The sequence below is a fragment of the Meles meles genome, chromosome 1, assembly GCF_922984935.1.
Source record: "Meles meles chromosome 1, mMelMel3.1 paternal haplotype, whole genome shotgun sequence".
NCBI classification, from domain to species: Eukaryota; Metazoa; Chordata; class Mammalia; order Carnivora; family Mustelidae; genus Meles; species Meles meles.
This window is the reverse complement of record NC_060066.1, coordinates 201,173,461-201,179,581: the sequence shown is the minus strand read 5'-3', so window position 1 is coordinate 201,179,581 and position 6,121 is coordinate 201,173,461. Positions and strand designations below refer to the sequence as shown.

The 6,121-nt window shown below is 47.9% G+C and overlaps 1 long non-coding RNA gene across 1 annotated transcript; it reads left to right on the top strand.

The window, feature by feature from the left end:
- Positions 1-1,326: 1,326 nt before the first annotated feature.
- Positions 1,327-5,896, top strand: LOC123942896. The gene is made up of 2 exons (XR_006818529.1): positions 1,327-1,808; positions 4,941-5,896. It is a non-coding gene; the product is annotated as an uncharacterized LOC123942896 (long non-coding RNA).
- The last annotated feature ends 225 nt before the right edge of the window (positions 5,897-6,121 follow it).

Genomic DNA, 6,121 nt, shown 5'->3' with positions numbered 1-6,121 from the left:
ATTTTTTAAGTAATGATTAGAGCATCAATGCCAACAACTTATTTTTGTTTTCTAAATCATTTAGAAAATCTCCCTTTCGAAAAAGCACAATGTCAACCCTTTATTTTTTTTTTTTTAAAGATTTAAAGGAAAAGGCACCACGAGCAGAGATCACCAAAGAGGTGAAGATGAACTTCTTGGGTTTGCAAAATAACTAGAAGGCCAGTGTGCCTGGAGCAGAGTGAGTGAATAACGGTGGGGAAAGATGAGGCATGTGGGGGCAAAGCACAAAGCTTCCATTTTTATCCTGAATGCTATGATAACCTTACACAGAGCCACAACATATACACTTTTCGTATACATTCATAAACCTTTAAAATTGGAGCTGCTCTGGGACCTAAAGCGCTTCCGTCTCGCACTCCCACCCCACTCCAGCAGTCTTCTGAAGCATTCCTAAGGAACCTAAGAATTGGAATGGGGGTGGGGGTAGGGCACTTAGAGGTCCTTAATGTAGTCCAACCCTCTCACTTTATCCATAGGGAAACCAAGGCTGAGAGGAGGTGAAAGGTGGAAACTGCCCTGTAGGAGTAAGTGGGGTAAGGGCCACAGTCACCAGTGAAGGTAGGACTAAGGGCACAGGAAGGAGCTCTGGTTAACCAACCATCAGCTGGAGTATCTGGCAATCTAGAGGTTTACTGACCCAAAGCGGCAGTGTAGACAAAAGGCACATCTTCTTCCACAGGGACATTGGCTGGGGGTGAGGTGGGGTGGAGTTGGGGGTGTGGGAGGTTACCTGGAGGGTAGGGAGGGTTTGGTTACGGGTAAGGGTTGTGATAACCCAGCAAGGGTTTTGGAAGTGCCCCTCTAATTCCTTAGCCTGTCCCATTTGGATAGGTCAAATGGGTGGAGAGATAGGGACAGCGCTCAGGTGGCCTACCTAACACCCCAGTCCCTTCTCTTTCAAGGTTAAGAGCAAGGACATGGGAGGGCTGTCTCCATTAGCATCTTTGCACTTCCTCTCACAGGCTGTGCTATCTTAACATGTGTGCTTCCAACTCAAATCCAGGCTAAACCCAGACGCAAACCAGCGAAGTGTGACTTCAAATCTTCAGTTCTTAACCATCAGCAACTGGGAAGTAAGTCTTGGGGAAGAGGCACACAGGGCTAAGCCCGAGCCTTCCATACACAGGACAGACAGACTGGCAAACCCACGCGGACACATGCCCACTTATGTCTGCGTACAGACTTCTGTCTGTGCCCACTGCCTCCCAAGAAGTGACTCCACGGGGCGCCACACAGGACCACCTTTTCCAAACAGCAGCCACCCAGCCCTCCATTCTGGTTTCTTCCCTCTGGGTGGTGCAAAGGCTGATGGGTGTAACCTCAGGGTGGGGCGCTGAGTCAGCTGCGGGCGGCCCACTGGAGTGTCCCAATTTCCCGCTTCGACCTCTTTCCACCTCGGGGCTGCAAACTGCGGCTTAAAAAAATCAGAGAACTTCGCCTAAGCGGAGAAGCTACCTAGGCGTTACCAAAAGCTCCGCACGGTAGGAAGAACTGAGACTGAGGAAGGCCCAAAGTCCACCACGGGTTAAAACCACGGAGCCGCAGAGCACCGCCAAGGCCTAGAGAGGCCCCGCCCCTCTACTCTGTTTCCCTCCCCTTCACTTTCAACTTCCGGGCGGGGCGCCACTTCCGGTTCCGGCGGCTGGCTACAAAGCTTTGCGCTGGGAAGGTGGTTTTCTCTTCTCGGAGTCGGTTTCGGGCTTCGAGTCGGCTCTCGAGGAGCCCCCGCCCCGTAGCCCCCACCCTCAGAGGTGGCACCTGCGCAGGTGAACGCCCCCTCCTTCCCTCCATCCCTCCCGACCGCCTCTCTTTTCCGGGCGCACGGTCTGTTGGGAGCGGGGGGGGCCGCGGCGGCGGTGGCGGTGGGCCTCGGAGCCGAGAAGCCCTGCTCGGAGACTCTGCAGGCCGCTCGGGCTAGCATGGCATTGGAGCTCGCTTCAGCTCGGGAGGAGGAGGTTCTGGTTCGAAGTCCCACAAGTTTTTTTCCGGTCGGACCTAGACCCTCCGAGCCGCGCCCATTGGTGGGAGGAGCCCGGCTCAGCTCCCCGCCTAGACGCCGGGAAATTTCTACTCAGCGGGAATGGTCCCACCTCCTGGTCTTGCGACCTTGGGCAGATCCCCTCTGGTCAGGCCTTAGTTTGGTTACGTGTGAATGGAAGTGACGGTAACTGTCCTTTTGGGTTATGGGGGATGAGGAGGAAGCTTCCGCGGAGTGTCTGGCGGGTAAAACTCAAATAGCATCGGCTGCAGCTGTTAATAGAGACAGCTGGGGCAGTAGAGAGTCGTATCGGGAATTTAACGGGAGTGGCTGGGAGGATCACGTAACCGAATGTAAATTGCTCAGCACGGTGTCAGCTGGGAAGTAAGTTGCTCAGTAAGTCGGCGTGATTAACGGATGAGGGTGAGCATTGTGTCTGGTCATCGATCTTCAAAAACTGATAGGATTTATAAGCTAGGTAAATCATGGAGTTGGTCCATTTTTCAAATCCAGCCTTGAGAACTGGCCTCCTGACAACTTAGATTATTCTTAGAAGTCGGGGTTGTAAAGACCTCTGAGGCTGGGGGCTAGACATATTAATAAAAGGGTGTTTTCCTAAGTGTGTTATGGGGTTTTCCCTCAGAAGGGTTTTGGGCAGGTGGAGAATGTTTGCTTCCTTTTGAATTAGGAAAGTAATGCATAGTTGTAGTTAAAAAGAAAGCAATAGAGAAAGATACGGAATGGAAAATGTTTCTTCTGTCCCTGCCCCTCAAAAGTAAATACAATTGAAGGTAGTGTTTGTGATAGATCGGGTCATCTGTGCTTGTGTATGTATGTTAATTTCCCCAGGTGGGATCATACAGTCAGGCGGTGATGTGTTATGGACGCAGGTCTGTATCAGCACTCACAGGCCAAGTTCATGCTTCATAAGATTGCCCTTATTCCGCTGAATGGCCGAATTATTTCCCTGTTGATGGTCACTTAGGTTGTTCCCAGGATTTTGCTGTCTCACTTTTTATCCAACCTTTCCTTGACTAAATACTTCCTTTTTTTTTCCAAGGCACCCGTGAGTTATGGGGATGTTTTGCTTTGGGCTTCATCATGGTAGGTTAGTGACAGCTTACTTTTGGGGAAGAGAACATGCTGTTGATAGAGCAAAAACCCAGTAGTATGAAAAGAATAAGTGTGTTCTAGGAATATCTAAATGGCGGGGTCTGGAATCAATTCAAGTTTTCTAGAAAATGGGTTATGAAACATTTGAAGAAGAGGTGACTAGGATCTGAGAACTAGTTAATGCAAGGCAGCTGGTCTGTGTTGGTGATTGTTGGCCTCTGTCAGTTGTTACCCAGAAAACAGATTTGAGACAGTCTCTGAGTCCGGAGAGATTTTAAATGTCAACACTCCCGCTTCGTGGACTGGGGAGGAATTAGATCTTGGGGGAGGGCGTTTGTTAATGAAAAAAAAAAAAAAAAAGAGAGAGATGACCTTTGAAAACTGGTCACATCATAGGAGTCGTACTCTGGTTAGACATACCCTGATGTGGAAATTAATTTAGTCATTTCTGTACTGTCACTTGAAGTCTCTGTCTCCCTCTTTTTTAATAACATAGATTGTGGTTTTCCTATACGTAACCTTTCTCTTGGACTGGGGCCCTAACCCAAACGAAACAAAGCCTTTTTTCCCTAGCATTTTACATGTATTTAGTGTGCCCCCTCCTCCCCTGCCCTGCTCCAGCTGGTTTTCTAATCTTAGCGCTGACAATCATCCAGAGTTGGACATGAATGCTACTAGAATTCTGACTAGTTCAGTTTTCCATATACTGATTAATGGAAATTAGAGATTTTGTTTGTTTGAGAGAGGGAGAGAAAGAGCATGCATGTGTGCACACAAGAGCCCATACCTTGGAGCACAGGGAGGGGCTGAGAGAGAAAGAGAGGGAGAAGCTCCAACAGAATCCCTGCTGAACATGGAGATCATGCCTCCTGCTGAAATCCCAGAGTCAGGCTTCAACCGAGTCACCGGGGCGGCCCCGATGAGCTGATTGGAGGAACTTAGGATCTTGATCTTAGCATAGAGGCTTTTCTATTCCTTCCTTTCCTTTTTGTGAAGAGGGGATTTAGGTTTAACCCTGATGGTAGCTCCTAAAGTACTTTTTATTTTATTTATTTTTAAAGATTTCATTTATTTGAGAGAGTGAGTGAGCAAGTGAGCAGGAGCATGAGGTGGGGGGAGGAGGAGAGGGAGAAGCAGGCGCTCCACCAAGCAGGGAGCCTGACCTGGGGCTTGATCCGAGGACCCTGAGATCATGACCCGAGCCCAAGGCAGATGCTTAACTGGTTGAGCCACCCAGGTGTCCCCTAAAGTACTTTTTTAGCACTTGTTATTCTTTCATCATAAAAGAGATTGGGGGGGGGGTCAGAAAAGACAGCAGAGTAGATGTCAGTGAAGAGACCTTTATCTCTTATGTTTTCAGTAGTTCCTCATAACATGCTTTTGGACATGCACAACTCCATAAAAGACATTGGTGGAAGCAAACTCCTGTGATTTTAAAGATTCTCCTTCCTATAAATCATGTGAATGCATAGTTTTTTGTTTTAACATAATGTAAAATACTTTGTAATGCAGGGAAAATGAATGAAATATTCCTTACAAGATTCTCTGGTTAGTGAGGCCAGCATTTTTCATTCTCTCTGCTTTGAGAATCTACATTCTTCATTTTGCTAAACTCCTGCCACATTTTTCTCAGTTGTGTCAATTGATCCAGAGGAAACAAAAATAGAATTTCTAGTAGCTTTATTAAGAAATCCTGTTAAGATTGGAAAGCTGATGGAACTTGGGTCTGGAACAGATCCACGAGATCAAGGTGGTTTTAACAGTCTCTGGTCTGTTTTTGCTGAGCCTGTCTTTTCTCTGCATTTAGGAGTCTTCAGCCTCCTTTTCCAGAGTTCCAGAATGGAGACTGAAGGGTACCTAGAGGCACAAAGAAATAGAGAAGTCCAGAATGATAAAATGAGGTCACCATCAAATGAGATGATGGCTGAGGAGCCAGAAGTTGTCCTAATACCGGCTCCCCAGGTCCAGGCTCCACGAGAGCCTTCTGGGCTTCCACAAGAGAGCCTTGATGAAGACTCTCTCGATGACCTTGAGACCATGCCACGAAGGAATCCTCCCAACGCAGCAGCCTCCAGGCAGAGGTTCCGGAAATTCCGCTATGAAGATGGAGCTGGGCCCAGGGATGTCCTCAGACATCTCCAGGAGCTTGCCGGACAGTGGCTGAGACCTGATATTCATACAAAGGAGCAGATTGTGGAGATGCTGGTACAGGAGCAGTTCCAGGCTGTCCTGCCCGAGGAGCTCAGAGCTCAGGCCCAGAGATGTCAGCCTGGGGTCAGAATCACTGGCTAAATCCTGCCACAGGGTTCTTGCTCAGCCTACACGTGAGAAGTAACCAAACGTTCTCTTTGTTGCAAGAGCCAACAACAGTCATGGAGAAATGTGAACCTCGGGGTTTTTTTTGTTTTTGTTTTTCTTCTTTCGGCTTGCCTTTGACTAGTTGTAATAAGAACCCATCAGAACCCATGTTTGGACCTCTCTCCGGCGGAGGCAGCTCTACTTCCTGGGACTGAGCTCCAGAAGGAGCTTCTGTTAGGACCCTGCTGTTAGGACAATCAGCCTGTTGCTTGTTCTTGCTTTGCTGAATGCCTCCTTTTTTGCACTTTCTGACATGCTTTAATACATTGTTATGTATCCAAAGAGGTGATTGCTTCAACTTTCAGAATTCTTGATTCTTGCTGTGGCGGCATGAATGGAAGCTTCTGTAACCCCACCAGTAACTCATCTTAGATGTCCTTGAACTATTAAAAGTTTAGTCCTTAATCACAATGTCCTGTGGTGATTTACCAGTTTAGCTTTGACTCAGCATTTGAGAAAGTTGAGATAATCATCAGGAGTAGATGTGAGCTAGAGATAAGACAGGAGCAGGTCTGCCCTTTGTGTGCAGTCAGAATTTAAATTCCAACTGAGAAGGGGATAAAACAGGGTCCTCCGAGGTGAGTAACTCTTAGATCTGTTTGATTTGCTCTCCCCATTTCCATGGCCTGT